Below are 19,482 nucleotides of genomic sequence, written 5' to 3' on the forward strand. Positions count from 1 at the left end.
CTGTCAGGGCTATAGTGATGGGTGAGTGAGGAGCTGGTCAAGTAGGATGTAATACATGTAATTTATTTCAGTTCCCACCCCATCCTCATCCCATAATCAATGTAGATTCTACGTCACAGAATTAAGGTGGAACTTGGCGAATGTCACTGAAATATTGTGGGTACTGGTAGCATACTGTGCCACAGGAAATGTTATGTTTACCTGTAATGAGTTTCTGAGTTGACTCCTTCCTCTATTTCTTACACAGCTGTGAGAGCAATATATGGATTCCCTCACCTTTGAGGCTCTCTCTGAGGAGATGTCAAGCAATTTGCTGATTAGCCCTAATGCCTAGGAGAACACAACAAAGTGTCTGGAGGTCTTTCAATAATCGCCAAGGACAATTTATATTCACCAGTGAGAAAGTTTAGTACTTATTTGACTCCTATTTTTCACTCTTAGTTAACTTCCCACTTTTAGCACATGGGGCTCTTCATTCAAATGTTGTATTAATACATTTAGGAAAGGCCCGTTTCCACAATGTTCTCCTCAAAGGGGTGACATGGTAGAGACATGTCAAAATTCTTTTTTAATATATCATTTTTTAAAAAAATTAAAGGGAGTTAAAATTACACATTAGGTAAATGTGGCTTGTTATTTCCTTGATTTAGTTGGTTTTGCTGTTTTTCTTCACTTCTGAGGCAGACATTAGTTGCTCATTTTTCTCATTTCATAGTTAGTTGCCATTTTCGACTAGTTACAACTTCTTTTGCTTTTTTTCCCCTTAATGGCATAGTGCAGCATTTCCTTTATTTCATTCTGTCCAATTCCAATCCCTATTCTAATTTTCTTTCCCATCTAGGAATATTTTATACTATGAGCTCAGTATGTCTTATAATGTATTCAGATCTTTGATTTCTTTAACCAGCATAATTTTCAACATACACATCCTGCACATTTTCTGAGTTTCTTACTATTTCATTACCCTTTGTATTGTAAATGGCATATGTATATGTATATGTGTATGTATATATACACAAACATGCATACATAATCAGTTGTTTCAGTTGCATCTGACAATTTTCAACCATATGGATTGTAGCCCACCTCTGTCCATGGGATTTTCCTGGCGAGAATACTGGAGTGGTTTGCCATCTCCTCCTCCAGGGGATCTTCCAAACCCAGTGATCAAACCCACGTTTCCTGTGTCTCTTACATTGCAGGCAGATTCTTTACCACTGCACCACCTGGAGAGTCACATATATGTATATTTTTGGTTCTTGCATGTTATACATTATATCAATATATTCATATATATATGTGTATATAATATATGCATTGACAAGATATTTGCTTGTTGAGTTTGTATCCTTTTATCTTGCTGAACTCACAATTGTGAGGGGATTCCTGAACTCACATTCATAATAGTGTTCCTTGAGGTTTTCTGTTAGAAAACATGTCATTTGTAGTTATAAGAGAATCTAATTTCTTTGTTTTTCCCACATTGTATGCCTTGTATGACATCTTTTGTTAATTTCTGAGATTTCTTGTTTGATCTGCTTTGTGCAACTATATATGAATCTTCATTTTAGAATTTTTTTGCAACTAAATTTTAGATTATCTGATCTTTGAAGTCTGTCATCCTTTACTATGCTTAATTATTTTTGAGAGTCATTATATTTTTGTGTGTACCAATAATTTATTACTCTTTAGAGCAGCACAGAATCCACTTGTCACGATTTACTTATTCATCCTCAGTATAGAAACATTTAGATGGTTCCCAGGGTCTAACTAATATAAATAAAGCTTCTAATGACATTTGCATACAAAGAAATCTGCTGTCCTTTCTCTCGGGTAAGTACAAGGCAGTGGAATAGATAAATATTATGTCACAGGTGAGATATGTTTAAAGTTTTAAGACAACTTTTTTGGTATTTTTATTGAAGAATAATTTACTTACAATGCTGTGTTAGTTTTAGGTGTATAGCAAAGTGATTCAGTCATAGGTAAACATTTATATTTTTTTCATCTTCTTTTCCCTTAAAGGCTATTACAAAACATTGAGTATAGTTTTCTGTACTATGCAATAGGTACTCATGGCTATCTATTTTATACATAGTCATGTGCTTATGTCAATCCCAGACTCCTAAACTACCCTCTTTTTCCCCACTCAGGTAGCCATCAGTTTCTCTTCTATGTCTGAGGGCCTATCTCCCTTCTTTATACAGTTTGATCTGCATCACTTCTCATATTCCACATATAAGAGATATCATACAACATTTGTCTTTCTCAGCCTGGCTTATTTTATTGAGTATGATTGTCTCTAGATCCATCCATGTTGTTTCAAATGCCATTATTTCATTCACTGTTACTTATTTTTATGTCTGAGTACTATTCCATTCTGTAAATATACCACATTTTTTGTCTGTCATGTCCAACAGTTTGTGACGCCATGGACTGCAGCACGCCAGGCCTCCCCGTCCATCACCAACTCCTGGAGTTTGCTCAAACTCATGTCCATCGAGTCAGTGGTGCCATCCAACCATCTCATCCTCTGTCGTCCCCTTCTCCTCCTGCCTTCAATCTTTCCCAGCATCAGGGTTTTTTCCAATGGGTCAGTTCTTTACATCAGGTGGCCAAAGTATTGGAGCTTCAGCTTCAGCATCAGTCCTTCTAGTGAATATTCAGGACTGATTTCCTTGGGCTTCCCGAGGAAACCAGCTTGGGCTTCCCTGTGGCTCACCTGATAAATAATCCACCTGCATTGCCAGAGACCTGGGTTTGACCCCCGGGTTGGGAAGATTCCCTGGAGAAGAGAAAGGCTACCCACCCTAGTATTCTGGCCCAGAGAATTCCGTGGACTATATATATACATATATCCCAATATAAATGGGCAGAAGGTCTAAATAAACTTTTCTCTAAAAAGATATACAGATAACCAATGGGCACATAAAATCATGCTCAACTTTGCTAATTATTATAGAAACACAAATCAAAATAGAATGAGATACCATCTCACATACAGTCATCATCAAAATCTCTACAAACAATAAATGCTGAAGAGGGTGTGGAGAAAAGGAAACCCTTCCACATTGTTGATAGAAATGAAATTGGTATCGCCAACATAACAAACAGTATGGAGGTTCCTCAAAAAACTAAAAATAGAGCTCCTGTATGTTGCTGAAGAAAAGAGTGAATCTTAAATGGATTTAAAATATTTATACCATTTTATTTTCTACTAACAATGTGTAAGTTTAGGTTCCTCCAAATACTCACAAACTACTATGTATTCTAGTTGACATATAGTATTATCTATTTGAAATCTAAATTGAAAGTATTCAATATGTAATGACACTGAGCATCTTTTTATGGTATGTAGCAGTTCCTGATTTTTACATTTATATTCTATAGAAAGTAGCGTATTTTCTGATATATTATGTATCAACTTAATAATGTGATTAAGTTTTAAATGAATGAAAAATATACAAATGTGTAACTCAGTATTTTTTTTTTGGTTTATAATCTGAAGGATAACCAAAGGTGCTCTAACATGTGTTCTAGGAGTGGGACATCAGGTTATGTTTATTCACAGTCTATCTTTTCAAATACATATGCTGTTTGCATTCCTGTGGATTTCTGCTCATTATACATCATCTCAGATGTGCATATTTTTATGTTTATATATGAATAGATGAGACATATATATATACATTCATTAATAATTTAAAATGACCTATAAAGTATAACTAATAATTATTCTCACTTGATTATTCTTATAAATTATTTTTATTCAAATTTGTTTTGTAGCATTGAGTATTTTAAATCCTGATTATGTACATAGAAAACAGTCCAATATCTCTATGATGTAAACAAATCTATTGAATGTTACAAAGTAATCAAAATAAGCAAAAACGAAATTAGGAAAGTTAAAGAGAGTTATGTAAGAAGTATGTTCAAAAGACATGGCAGATTTATACATTACAGAATATTACACTACACTTTCACTAGAACTATCACCTTTCAAATCATAGAATCATCTCATGCTGCTTTCTCTAAGCAGGATCACCAAATGCATAGAGTCAAACAATGTATCTTAATCAAAACATGATACACATTTTAACCAAATTTGTGGCAAGTGACCCAAATAAAAGAGAGGTAAGACTCATATTTGTCATAGAGTAGACTTCATACTGCAGTCCATGGGGTCGCACAGAGTCGGACACGACTGAGCGACTTCACTTTCCCTTTTCACTCTCATGCATGGGAGAAGGAAATGGAAACCCACTCCAGTGGTCTTGCCTGGAGAATCCCAGGGATGGCGGAGCCTGGTGGGCTGCCGTCCATGGGGTTGCACAGAGTCGGACACGACTGAGCGACTTAGCAGCGGCAGCAGCAGCAGACTTCATATGTAAGGAGACAAAAACAACTAGAATATTGCTCATTTGTTAAATGTTCAGAGCACTCAGAAGTTTAACTGGTGCACAGAAGTCAGTCGCTAAATGTATGTAGAAATTATTTATCCTTGCATTTCCCTCTGAGAAAACTTTAAAAATTTCAATGTTCATAGCCCAATTCAAGGAACCACACAGCAAAATGAACTTAAGAAAAGATATTACATAGTTCTTCCCATAGTCTATGAACAGCATATTTTACATCTTTGTTCCTCAAGCTGTAGATCAAGGGATTTAACATGGGGGTAATCAGCATGTAAAATATAAGTGCGCTTTACCACCATCAAAGGAATGACTGGACTCTGGTTGAACATATGTAAATATCAAAGTCCCATAGAACACTGTAACCACGGTCAAGTGGGATCCACATGAAGAGAAAGCCCTGTGCCTTCCTTCATCAGAGTTCATCCTGAGAATAGCTGTAAGCATAAGCAGGTCAGCCACAATAACTATTAGCAGGAATGAAATTAAATTAACACCTGCAAAGATCAGAGTAATCAGTTCAATTTCACGTGTATTTGAACAAAACAAAGATATCAAAAGGAGACAGTCACAGTAGAAATGTCTGATTACATTGTAGCCACAGAAGGATAAATTAAAATTTTTTATAGTGATTAGAAGAGACACAAATGTGCTATAGACATAGGCGTTTGCCACCAGCATCCAGCATGCCCTTTTTGACGTGATAACTGTATAGAGAAAAGGGTGACAGATGGCCCCATAGTGGTCATAGAACCTTGCTGTCAGAATAAAAATCTCACCAGTAATGAACATAGTGTAGAAAGCTCCCTGAATGGCACAAAAGTTGTAGAAGATTTTATTTTGATTCGCAAGAAAATTTACCAACATTTTGCGTCCCACAGTTGTTGAATAACTGAGATCAGTAAGAGCCAGGTGTCTGGGAAATAAGCACATGGGTGTCTGCAGCCTGGAGTCCACCTTAGTGAGGATGACCATGCCCAGCTTGCCCACCGCTGAAGTCACATAGATGATGAGGAAGAGCCCAACAGTGGAGCCTGCAGCTCGGGGCGGTCTGTGACTCCCGTGAGGGTGAATTCACTCAGCACTGTTTGACTGAGCTTTTCCATCAAGGTTTACCAGAAAACCTATTCTGGATAAAGACATATGCATAGTCAGTAGCTGTCATATAGTATCATCTGGTAGTGTTTAGTACACAAAACTTATACAAATATGATAAATTTGAATCTTTAGTTTGGGGTATTTTAAAACGATCCTGACTGCCACAGTAAATATATATAACAATGATAGATACATGATAGATAATCAGTGATGATAGAAATAGGGTTGGCAATAGAAATAAATCAGTGGTTTTTCAACTGTTGAAGATCTGTTCTCCAAATAACTTTGATAATCTTTTGAGAAATTTGTTTTCAGTAATTGCAGATATTGGAGGGAGGCTACTGCTGGTCTCCAATGGTTAGAATCCAGTGATGCTACTGGAATCAGCATCCCAACACTAAAAACAAAAATTTACCAAAAACACAGAATATCAACAGGGTCAAGATTCACAAAGACTTTTATAGACAGATACAAATAGATACCAAGATATAGGAGGTAGAAATGAAAAAAAAATAGTAACTATTTTATATGTTAATTTTACAGATGATAATTAAAATTTTAGGATGTCATTTATATAATGATAACATAATTGGGGATTCCAGGTGGCTCAGTTGTAAAAACTCTTTCTGCTAATGCAAGAGAGCTAGTTCGATCTTTGGGTTGGGAAGAACTCCTGGAGAAGAAAATGGTAACCCCTCTAGTATTTTGGCCTGGTAAATCCTGAGGACAGAGGAGCCTGGTAGGGCGACAGTCCATGGAGTTGCAAAAGGTTCAGGCATGACAGTGGCTAAAAATCAGCAACAACATAATTACATTATCAAACTACAGGCCCTGATGGCTCAGACAGTAGAGAATCAACCTACAATGTGGAAGGCCTGAGTTCAATCCCTGGGTCAGGAAGGTTCCAAGGAGAAGGAAATGGTACCTCATTCTAGTATTCTTGCCTGGAGAATTCCATGGACAGAGGCTACAGTCTATGGGGCCGCAGAGTCAGACACAACTGAACGACTAACACTAACTAGCTAATATATGTTAGTTACATAATAAAAACTAAACTCAAATTTTAATAATCTATGGAAACATTCAAACAGTTTATAGTAAAAGTCTTGTGAGACCCTTTGTGAATGCAGATGGTGTAGGATGAAGCAGTTAACACTTTTGATATAGGACTTAAGCCTTCAAAAGAAAACTCTAACAGATTGTAGTAGAAATTACTTGTATATATCCTGGGAAATACTTCAAGAAATAGACATAGATAGATAGAGTCAGCTGTACATACAATTGTGGTATATGTAAAGGAATGCTTTAAAAAAATGATATAACTAATCTTACTCTATGTTTCCATATTGGAAAAACCAGCTCTTCCTTTTTTGCAGAATTTCTGGGAAGATAAATGAGAAATGTTTCAGCATGTCAATAGTATTTGGAAATATGCCTCAAATATCATGTATTTAGTGTGTTCTTAGTGTGTTTATTTGGGGATCAATTATCTGATTATTATTTTTTAAGACTATCCATTTTGAGAAAAATATATGTATTTGTTTCAGATTCCCCTGGAAACTGAACATGTTATATATCATAATACAACCATAAGCCTGAATACTTAAAAAATTCCTAAGCACCAAAAATTGTTTTTCATGTCAATGTAAGGTAGAAATACCCATTTTTGCTTTTAAAATATCAGAAAAAAAATCAAATTTACAGACTTTTAAAATTTTGTATTAATTCCCTGGTAGCTCAGCTGATAAAGAATCCACCTGCGATGCCGGAGACCCTGGTTTGATTCCTGGGTCAGGAAGATTCGCTGGAGAAGGAATAGGCTACCCCCTCCAGTATTCTTGGGCTTCCCTAGGGGTTCAGCTGGTAAAGAATTCACCTGCAATGCAGGAGACTTGGGTTTCATCCCTGGGTTGGGAAGATACCCTGGAGAAGGGATAGGCTACCCACTCCAGTACTCTCGCCTGGAGAATTCCATGGACTGTATAGTCCAAGGGGATGCAAAGAGTCAGACATGACTGAGCGACTTTCATTATTAATATTTCTGAGAAGAAAATAAGAAAAACGTCAGAGACCAAGATTGATGAAAATTTAGCTAGAAACTAACCACTTGCGGCTTCATGATTCTGCCATGATTTTCATTTTTATTCTTAACCCTTTAGTTAGGTTTCTTGTGTTACACTTTTCATTTCTTATCTGCATATTTAAGTATTTATAAAAGCATAAATATTACATAAGCAACATGGCACTGATGTTTCAAAGATGCTCATTTGTGAAAATATTTGTATAATTAGTTTGAAGAAAAAGTGTTGAGGTCCTATTCTGCTTGTATATTAACAATAGCAAGGTGTACACAGAATTAAATCAGAAATTCTCTTATTTTTCTGTGGTTTATCATAAAATAAAAGTATTTTCTTATTAATATCTTCAGAATTATTAATAAAATATGACACTACATGAGCTATCTTGCTTACCTGTCATGAAACCTCTGTCTTGGCTTCCTCATATCCTTTATGACATGCAACGTAAGAACAATTTATGGATTCTTTTCCATCCTCTGAGACTCTCCCTGAGGAGATGCCAAGCAATTTCTTGATTGCCCCTGAAGCATTTGAAAGCCTAATAGAAACAAGGGAGTGAGTATTTTTGTTAGTGTTCCAGGACAATTTATATGCACCAATGAGTTAGAATATTTACAGGTATTTTTGTGTTCCATTTTACTTTTTACTCTTGATTAATTTTCTTCTTCACATGATGCTAAAGTTTATTTTCTGTGTCTGTGTGGCAAGACTATGCTACCCAGTTGTTTAATAAAATATCAGTCAAGGTGTCACTTTTTTAGATGTGATAAACTTTTTGAGCAGTAGATTTTGAGTACAGCTGATTTCCTTTCAGAATATGGTGAGACTCTTTCAATCAAGAGTGAGGAATCCCAAAGAAAAAGGAAGTTTGTTTTCAGATTGCCACAAAAAAGTCTGCCTCAGTTTCCTGCATTTGTCCTCAGCATCAGCTAGTGCTGTCTGCCAGCCTGGCCCACAAATTTCTGCCTTACCAGCTCCCATTATAACATTGCACACTTTCTTAGAAACGTCTATGTATCTGTCTATCGTATATCTATATTATGCTCCCTGGAATACCCTAGTACAGCCATATAGGAATTGGGATTAATATATTTCATCCACAAGACAAACCCGTCGGCATTCCTCTAGCCCTCCAATAGTCTCTCTCGTTAGATGACAAAAGCTGTGCTGAATTGCTGTTCTATGGGGTTTTTTTAAATGTTTAAATGAAATAGAAATAATAAATTTTGTATATATATTCTTTCCTTTTTCTAACTCTATGGAGGGAAATTAGTTACTCTCATTTCTCATTCCCACTTCACACTGAGTCATCATCTGTCTGTTTTGGACTTCTCTTGCCCTGTATTTGTCTTTGTACTTGCTGACTGCCGTCATGTCCGACTCTTTGAAACCCTATGGACTGTAGCCAGACTCCTCTGTCCATGGGATTCTCCAGGCAAGAGTACTGGAGTGGACTTGCCTTTAACACATTTCAGTATTTCTTGCTTCTCCATCATGTCCAATATCCTCTCCAGCTCTTCTTGTCTACCTTGACATATGTTCTGATGTGTCTCACATAATCCATATATTCAACAAGAATGTAACTTGTTAATGAGCTGTAAATGTGCATTGTTGAATATAATTCAGTAGTTATTTGTGGTTTATCTATGCTGTAACTTTTCGCTATTTATTAAGCTAAAATTCATGGATTTTTCTTTATTGATTTTGCCTTTATGGCCAATTAATCTACAATCAAGTAGGAAATAACTCTGTAATGGAGAAAAGATGGTCTCTTTAATAAATGATGGTGGGGAAAATGGGCAACTGTGTGTAAAAGAATTAACTTAGAACATTCTCTACCACTATACACAGTAGATTAAAGGTCGATATGTAAGACCAGATACTATAAAACCCTTAGAAGAACATATGGGCAGAGCACTTTTTGATTTAAACCACAGCAATATCTTCTTCAACCCATCTCCTAGAATTATGGAAATATAGACTACTCTTTCTTATCCCACATTGTCCCAGGTAGCCTTAAACTTGATATTTAAATATTTTTATGTTGAAGTAATTATAGGATCACGAAAAGGTTTCAGAAAAAGAACACAGAGTCTTCTGTCCATTTTAGTTCTAGTGGTAACAACTTGCATAAACCGGTACAATTTCATAACCATGAAACTATCAATGTACAATCCACTGAGTTTGTTCAGACTTCACCAGACTTGTACATACTAATTTGTGTATCTTCATCTACGTAATCACATGCCCTCCTCAGTGTTATCATATATGCACAGCTGTATAACCACACCAGAGTCGGCACGCAGACTTACTTCATCACATGAATACCGCTCATGTCATTTCTTCACAGCCACACCCATTCTCTCCTCTAATTCTTGTCTTTAACCTAAATGCTAAGCAGTTTTTCATCACTATAGGTTTAACCATTGAGAATGCTTTATAAAGGAAATACCATGTGTAATCTTTACCAATAGGCTGTGTTCACTCAGCATACTTTTCTTGAAGTCCATTCAGGCTTTTAGTATATCAATGCCCGTTCCTTTTTCAGGGCTGAATATTATTACATGATGATACACCTTATTCATTCATTGAAAGACATGTGGCTTGTTTTCAGTATTAAACTATGTGAAGTGAGAAAGTTTACCAATCATTCAGTTTGTCTTTGGTTTTGTTACTCAGCACTTTGTACTTTTCAGTATACTGATCTTGTTTATGTATTTATTTATTTGTTCGTGTCACCAACACATTTCCTTTTGCTTGGGTAATTTACGTGCCTTCTTAGTTTCTACTCAATTATATCATTATATTAATATTGGGGAGATTTAAGTGCCATGTAAATAAACTGATTTTTTAATGTGAAATATATTCTTTTCTCTTTATGCATTATTGTTTCCATATTTTGCTAAAATCAGTTTTATACAATTTTGTTTAGAATTTTTGAATATATGTTAAGACTGATACTATTATTTTTTTCTTAAAATAACTTCTCTTGCATTTTTATAACAGGAAAGTTTGCCAAGTAGAGTTAGGAAATGTACTTTCTCTTTAGTTTTCTGAAAGAATTAGAAGCTATTTGTTTACTTCTTTAGCCCTAAACATTATGTAGAATTTTGCAATCAAGGCACCTGAATCAGATTTTGGAGTGGAGTTATGTTAACACAAATTTCTGCTTGAGATCATCTTAATTCTTGACTTTTTAATAGTGTGTCTTAGTGTCCAAATACATGAATATATATACTTAAATTATATCCTTTCATATTACTCTGGCCTTAAGCACAAATTGCTATTTCAAATAAATGTTGGTGTTGGTAAAATGTCCTTGTAATTTCCTTTTTATCTAATTCCATTTATTTTTAAAAATATTATTGTATTATGCATTAAATTATATTGACATCCAAAATGTCCATTCAAATTATCATTTGTGTAAAACTGCTAATTTTCAATGTTTGCATTCTATGGAAAATTAGCCAACTTCCTTAAATAACTGATATGTCTAATGAATATAACAAAGTAGCATAAAATAAATGAAATATATGGGATATTATGTATGCTTAGTCACAGTTGATGTTTAAAATTGAGATATTAGACACTATATCTTTCTTCATTATGAAAGTTATAGTGTTAGTTGCTCCATCCTGTCTGACTCCTTGTGACCCCATGAACTGTAACCCATCAGGCTCCTCTATCCATGGGATTCTCCAGGCAAGAATACTGGAGTGGATTACTGTTCCCTTCTCCGGAGGATTTTCCTGACCCAGGAATTGAACACAGGTCTCCTGCATTGCAGGCAGATTCTTTACCATCTGAGCTACAGGGAAGAACATGAAAGTTATAACTATTCATTTAAGATGTTTTGGGGAGAGTATATAAACAAAAATATAAAATTAAGCATTTTAATCATCTCAATAGCCACCATTATCTCATGCTATTTTACTGCATTTCTGTCAACAAAATTTCCTAGAAACAAATATTTTTATTTTACTTATGTGTGTATTGTTCATACTTTTTTCCTAATTAAAAATCAGTTGTAAAAACTTTTGGGAATATTTATTTTAGATGTGTGTGTGTTAGTTACTTAGTCATGTCCAACTCTTTGCAACCCCAGAGACTCTAGCCCACCAGACCCCTCCATCCATGGGATTCTCCAGGCAAGAACACTGGAGTGGGTTGCCATTTCCTTCTCCAAAAGGAACTATAGAAAGAAAGAAAGTGAATTCGTTCAGTCATGTTCGACTCTTTGCGACTCCATGGACTGTAACCTACCAGGTTCCTCCATCCATGGAATTTTCGAGGCAAGAGTACTGGAGTGGGTTGCCAAGTCCTTCTCCATATTTTTATATGACATTATACATATTTCCTTGATGCTGGGTACGATTGAAGGAAAAAGGAAAAGAAGATGAGAAAATAGTAGATGAGATGATTAGGTAGCATCTCTGACTCAATGGACATGAATTCAAGCAAAATCTGGGAGATAGCAGAGGACATAGGAGTCTGGTATTCTGCAGTCCATGGGGTTGCAAAGAGTTGGACATAACTTAGCAACTGAACAGCAGAAACAGCATACACACAATTATTTTATTTCAATAAGTGTTATTTATTGAAATTTAATTGACTACATAGAAAATTCTACTTATTGGTTGGTGAACAAAGGAATGAGTCTAGTCCTTCCTTGATGTAAAGAAAATGTCTTAAATGTTAAAAATACTAAAAGTAAACAAAAAATGGGGGATTTAGTGACGGTTTGAAGGAAGTTAGTCCAGATATCAAAAGATATATATCAATTGCTACAGTTCACATTACACTTTCACTATAAGTGCAGCATAGACAAAATCATGAAACTGCCTCTTTTTTACTTCTTAAAAGAGGAATTGAGTTTGCTTTTAACACACCTTGTGGAAGAACACGAAGACCGAAATGGAGTGAATATGCTAACACAAAACACACACGTCTACACAAACACAAATAGATACTTTAAAGTTTACTCTAAAGGCTGACTACCCTAAAAGTCACTTCATTCTCCTTTTGTACCTACTGTTCTTCATCACTCTTACATAGCTTACTCTCCTTGACTGCTCTTACGGTCTATTGTGTCCTAACTTATTCCACTGTGCTCTAAAATTGATTTCATATTTTGCTTATGTTTCATCTCTTATCAAAGATGGCAAATATTTTTCCTCTTTTTTCTTATACTAATAAATTTATAGCACATATAAGTGTGAATGGCACATAGAAGTTATTCTCTAAATATCTAAACTCTTGTGTTTGTTTCCCCCCTTTGAAAACACAAAAAATGAGACATAAAGTCCTTAACCTAACTTGTAGAAATCACATTGACACTGATCATTATGAAAAGATGCTAAATAGTTTTCTCCACATCTTCTGTAGTGCATATTTTACATCTTTGTTTCTTAAGCTGTAAATCAAAGGATTCAACATGGGAATAACAAGAGTGTAGAATATAGACACCACTTTATCAGTGTCAAAGGAGTGACTGGACTTGGGTTTCACATACATAAATGTCAAAGTGCCATAGAACACGGTGACCACTGTCAGGTGGGATCCACAGGTAGAAAAAGCCTTCCGCCTACCTTCCGCAGATTTCATCCTGAGAATAGCTGCAAGAATGAGCAGGTAAGACAGAAGAACTATCGCAAGGGTGAAAATCAAATTAAAAGCTGAGAAAATCATTATCATGAGTTCAATTTCATGTGTGTCTGAGCAAAGCAAAGATAACAAGGGGAAATCGTCACAGTAGAAATGATTGATGACATTATAGCCACAGAAGAATGAATTAAAAAGCTTCAGGGGTGATCAACAGAGACACGAATGTGCTATAGACATAGGGAACTGCCACCAGCACTTTACACATCCTTTGTGACATGATGACCGTGTAGAGCAGAGGGTTACAAATGGCCACATAGCGATCATAAGACATTGTCGCCAGGATAAAAAGTTCATTGATAATGAACATGATGAAAAAACCCATCTGTGTAGCACACAAATAATAGGAGATTTTATTCTGATCCACAACAAAATTTACCAACATTTTGGGTCCTACGGCTGTCGAATAACCGAGATCAGTAAGAGCCAGGTGCCTGAGAAAGAAGTACATGGGTGTCTGCAGCCTGGAGTCCACCTTAGTGAGGATGACCATGCCCAAGTTGCCCACCGCTGAGGTCACGTAGATGATGAGGAAGAGCCCGAACAGTGGAGCCTGCAGCTCGGGGCGGTCTGTGACTCCCATGAGGATGAATTCACTCAGCATGGTTCTGTTGTGTTCTTCCATTTTATCAGAAAACATATGCTGGATAGAGACCTCAGAATAGTAAATAGTGTTATGCTTTAAATCTTGGTGATTTTTTTAGCATTCAAAGTTAATATAAATATAATAAATTGAATTTTAAATTCTATTAAAATGATTGCCTCCTGGAAGTAAAGCATACGTTTATAGAAATAGAAATGGTTACAGAGATAGCAATACCATTGGAGAGAGGGCTAAGTTTGTCATTTTCCAATGGCAAAAATCAGTTCCCCAAAGAGCATTCAATAATATCTTGAGGCATTTTGATTGTCACCAATGGAGGAAGTGTGCTGCTGGCTTCAAATGGTCATAGTCCAGTGACACTTGTAAATATGATACTGTATTATGGTAGCCCCCAACCAGAAAGAATTATGATGCTTCCCTTGTGGCTCAGATGGTAAAGAATCTGCCAGCAATGCAGCATGCCTGGGTTCAATCCCTGAGTCAGGAAGATCTCCTGGAGAAGGGAATGGCTACCCACTCCAGTATTCTTGCCTGGAGAATTCCATAAACGGAGGAGCCTGGTGGTTAGAGTCCATGGGATCACAAAGGGCCCACCGACAGATGCTTTCACTTTTGCAGGCTCTGCTGGTAGCTCAGATGATAAACAATCTGCCTGCAATGCAGGAGGTCCTGGTTCAATTCCTGGATTGGAAAATTCCCCTGGAGAAGGTATAGATGAAGCACTCCACTTTTCTTGGGCTTCCCTGGTGGTTCAAATGGTAAAGAATCCGCTTGCAATTCAGGAGACCTGGGTTTGACCCCTGGGTTGGGAAGATTCCTTGGAGAAGGGAACAGGTACCCATTCCAGTATTTTGGCCTGGAGAATTCCATGGACAGAGGATCTTGGCAAGCTACAGCCCATGGGCTTGCAAAGAGCTGGACACAGCTGAGCAACTTTCCCTTCTCTCAAATGCCAAATGGCTGTTTTTGGCAAACGTTGACACATGTGTAGATATATAGATTGATATAAAAGTAGATAAAGGAAGCAGAAAGTAAACGTACTGACATAACCTTTATTTCTTGACAACTTTTTTATTATACATTATATGCTCTCAATTCTGTAACTATAAACCTTAATTTGCAAGCTTTCTAAGAGGCAAGCCTGCTTTCGTGTGTACAGTCGTGTAAGTTAGTTCAGGGGTCTGGCGTACATTACAACGCCCCTGCGTCCATGCGGCTGTGATTCTTTTGTACTCTACTGTACAACAGCTTGTACTATAATACAGCATCTTTACTTCTATCCCAGGATATCTGGAAGCAAGTGTACAAACAAGGTGATGGGTGCTATAAACCTATTACAGCTCAGTACCACATAGTCAATTGCATTAGTTGGAGACCTAGGGTAACTTTGCTGATGAAAAAAGAAAGTGCTAGCTCCTCAGTCCTGTCTGACTCTTAGTGACCCCGTGGACTGTGGTCCACAGTCTCCTCTGTTCATGGGATTCTCCAGGCAGGAATACTGGACTGAAATGCCATTCCCTTCTCCAGGGGATCTTTCAGACCCAGGGATCAAACCCTGGTCTCCTGCATTACAGGCATGTTCTTTACCATCTGAGACACAAGGAATCCTGCAGACAAACTCACAAACATGCTCTAAGAAGGAAACCCGTTATTATGTAGAGGACTTACTGTAATTATAATTATACTTGCATAATTACAATCATATAGTATAACATAGTCATGTATGAATTGCATACATTTTTAAAATCCTATTTGCAATTGTGTGTGGACACATTTAGTAGCCCTTGTATACAAGCATATTTATGTGAAAGACTTTATGTCTACTGATAGTACAAGATGAATTGACTAATATTGCACAGAGGTGTGAAAGTAAAGAAATTCTATCAGAACATATTAGACATTTGTTTTCACATAAGGAATTTTCTAAGAAATATACATAGGCTGATATAATCTGCTATTCCTATATTTTGGTATATACAAAGGAATAATTTGGCAAGTGTAAATTTTGTGAATACCTTTATATACATCAGCAAAATCAACTGTTTCTTGCAGGGTTGCTGTGAAGACAATCAAAAATAAAATATGTCAAGATATTCATGGCACCTGAATTACCCTCAAAATCAATTGCATAGGAATTTTTGTTGTTTGTTTTCAATTTCTTAGTAGAGACAACAGTTTACCTAAAATAGATTATGCCTGCACAGCTACATATAAATTCATTTTTTGTGTGTGTGACTTAACTTTTTGTCATGATTATCATGATGATGAATTGGCTGAATATCTGTGTTCAGGTAACAGGTCCTAGGGTCCCTCACTGTGACCCAACTCCGTGACTACAAGGGGACCATCACTTCTTTTGAGTAATTTATGGACTACCTTACCTCATATATGCAATGTATATTTACCTAAAATTTAGCACATTTCTTCTATATTTTCAATATAGCTAGTGAGAGGGTAACAGGCAGGACGGCCAGGGGTCTCCAAAAGGAGGAAATAGGCTGCAAGTGCCAGACATTCTTCTCTCTCTTAAGTGGCAGGAGGAAACAAACTAGTGATACTTTTTTTCTTCTCTATACAAATTGAAAAGAAGGTTTCTCTTAAAATGCTGTGTTGGCATGACACCTGGTTTCACCTGAAGCTAACTATTCTCAAACCTTGAGTTAAACAGTACATTTTTTCTTTTGGAAGTGTTTGTCTTAAGCTATGTTAATGTACCCCAGACTCAGACTTCAAGTTCCCCCAAATGGCTCAGAACCTACTTGACAAACCAGTATGTTATACTCAGATATTGTTCCCCTAATCTATGTAAGCAAAACTATCTGTATGGTAATCTGCCCTTCTACAAGATTGAAGTCAATCGTTTTATGGCCTGGGATGAATGACCTGGTGCTAGGATTATCACAAAAGGCAATTTATGGATGAGGGGCCTGGTGCCATTCTGAGTTTTAAGACACTCCTTTCTTTTCATTAACAGACTGCAAGTGACTATATAACATCCAGCTGAGACTATCAGGGGTGCTCTTTCTGCCCCTTCTGATGCCTGTGTCAGAAGCTTCCTCTATCGCCTTTATACTTTAATAAATCTTTATTACACAAAAGCTCTGAGCAATCCAGTCTCATCTCTGGCCCCGGATTGAATTCGTCTCCTCCGGAGGCCAAGAGTCCTGGCGTCTTATCGTTCAGCAGCAACCTCTCTTCTTGTGGGCTCCTCTGGGATCCTTCAGGACAAGATGGGAGCTAACAATTCCAGCCTCACTCCTTTGAACTGTATCCTGAAAAACTGGGATGGATTTGGTCCCCAGGGCTTAAAGAAGACACACCTGGTCTTCCTGTGTGATACTGCATGGCCGCGGTACCCACTGGAGGATGGCGAACGGTGGCCAGTTGGAGGGTCTCTTAAGTATAATACTGTTTTACAATTAGACTGGTTCTGTAGAAAACGAGGGAAAAATGATCTTAAAAGATAGATTTCTCAGTCAGCTCCAGATATTCGCCGTAAGTTATCAAAACGGGCATATGGATAAAATCAGTCTTTAGATAATCTGTTACAACTGGCTCAGTCTATTATGGTAGGGAATATGAGGAAAAGAAAGAAAGGCAGAGAAAGACAAAGGAACAGGCAGAAGCCTTCGCAATGACTACGAAAACGGAAAACCGTCTTCAAGCAGCCTAAGAGAAACGCCCAGAGGGACCCAGGTGAAAAGGGATGGGCTTGCTATTGCTGTGGAAAGGAGGGACATCTCAAGCAGGATTGCCCTCAGGCATCTAAGCCGCCCGGCTCCATGTCCGGTCTGCAAAGGACCACACTGGAGGAGAGACTGCCCCCAGAGGCGTAGGTCTCAGGGGTCTGACTCTCAAGACAATCAGGACTGAAGGTGCCCGGGGGTCCCCACACAAGCTCCCGTTTAATTACACCTGAGGAACCCCGGGTATTGATAACGGTGGGAGGCCAATCCGTCAATTTCCTTTTAGATACTGGGGCAGCTTACTCTGTGCTTACTGAAGCCCCTGGCCCACTTTCCTCCTGATCCGCTTCTGTAATGGGGTTGTCTGGACGAACCAAAAGGTATTATTTCAGTTATTCTCTACCTTGCAACTGGGATTCTGTGCTATTTTCACACGAGTTTCTTATCGTGCCAGAATCCCCCTCACCCCTTTTGGGGAGGGATATACTGAGCAAGGTTCATGCCTCTGTTTTCATGAATATGGAGCCCTCACTTTCTCTCCCTTTAGTTGACCAAAATGTGAATCCTAGAGTATGGGCTGATGGAAGATCTGTGGGTTGAGCACAAAATGTTATTCCTGTAGTTTTCAAGCTCAAAGACCCGCTCTTATTTCCACATAAGAAGCAGTATCCACTGAAACCTGAGGTTAAGGAAGGGTTAAAATCCATCATTGAGAATTTAAAAGAGCAGGGACTGTAACAGTCCCTGTAACAGTCCATGCAACACTACTATTTTGGTATAAAGAAATCAAATGGTAAATGGAGACTAGTTCAAGATTTACAAATAATAAATGAGGCTGTGGTTCCTTTACACCCCGTGGTGCCTAATCCTTATACTCTATTGTCTGAAATTCCTGAATGAGCCAAATATTTTTTAGTAATTGATTTTAAAGATGCCTTCTATTCAATGCCTTTGGCGGAGAAAAGTCAATTTCTATTTGCCTTTGAAGACCCCACGCAGCCAGCTTCTCAGTTAACCTGGACAGTTTTGCCCCAGGGATTTCGTGACAGTCCTCACTTATTTGGACAAAGCTTGTCATGGGATCTACAAAACTTTAATAGCTCTGAAGCGGTGGTGTTACAATATGTAGATGATATTTTGCTCTGTGCTGAGACCGAGGAAGCTTGTTCAGGAGCCTCAGAAGATTTCTTAAACTTTCTGGCAGGCTGCGGTTACAAGGCATCAAGAGAGAAGGCTCAGCTTTGTCAACAATCTGTTAGATATCTGGGGCTAATCATCTCAGAAGGGACTAGGGCCCTAGGCCCTGAGAGAATTAAACCTATCCTAAACCATCCCCTACCTATGACTTTAAGACAATTGAGAGGATTTTTGGGAATCACAGGCTACTGTCATATTTGGATTCCGTGTTATGGGGAACTTTCCCGGCCTTTATATAAACTTATAACTGAAACTCAGCAGGCCCAAACCGACAAACTTGTTTGGTCTCCAGATAATCAAAAGGATTTAAGGTTCTTCAGACTGCTCTCCTGCAAGCTCCCGCTTTGAGTTTTCCCACAGGGTCAAAATTTAATTTGTCCCTAAAAGAAAAGGTATGGTCTTGGGAGTTTTGACACAACCAGCAACCTATTGCTTAAATAAGCAAAGAATTAGATGTAATTTCATGTAATTTCACTGCCTAAGAGTAATTGGGGCAGCAGCTTTATTAGCACCTGGAGCTTTAAATGGCAGAGAGTGAAGAGGAACTGAAAAGCCTCTTGATGAAAGTGAAAGAGGAGAGTGAAAAAGTTGGCTTAAAGCTCAACATCCAGAAAACTAAGATCATGGCATCTGGTCCCATCACCACATGGGAAATAGATGGGGAGACAGTAGAAACAGTGTCAGACTTTATTTTTTTGGGCTCCAAAATCACTGTGGATGGTGACTGCAGCCATGAAATTAAAAGA

The 19,482-nt window shown here is 37.5% G+C and overlaps 1 pseudogene; it reads right to left on the reverse strand.

The window, feature by feature from the left end:
* Positions 1 to 12,931: 12,931 nt before the first annotated feature.
* LOC136174576 (olfactory receptor 8K3-like) lies at positions 12,932 to 13,874 on the reverse strand (annotated as a pseudogene).
* Positions 13,875 to 19,482: the final 5,608 nt, after the last annotated feature.

Source organism: Muntiacus reevesi, chromosome 9 (assembly GCF_963930625.1).
Source record: "Muntiacus reevesi chromosome 9, mMunRee1.1, whole genome shotgun sequence".
NCBI classification, from domain to species: domain Eukaryota; kingdom Metazoa; phylum Chordata; class Mammalia; order Artiodactyla; family Cervidae; genus Muntiacus; species Muntiacus reevesi.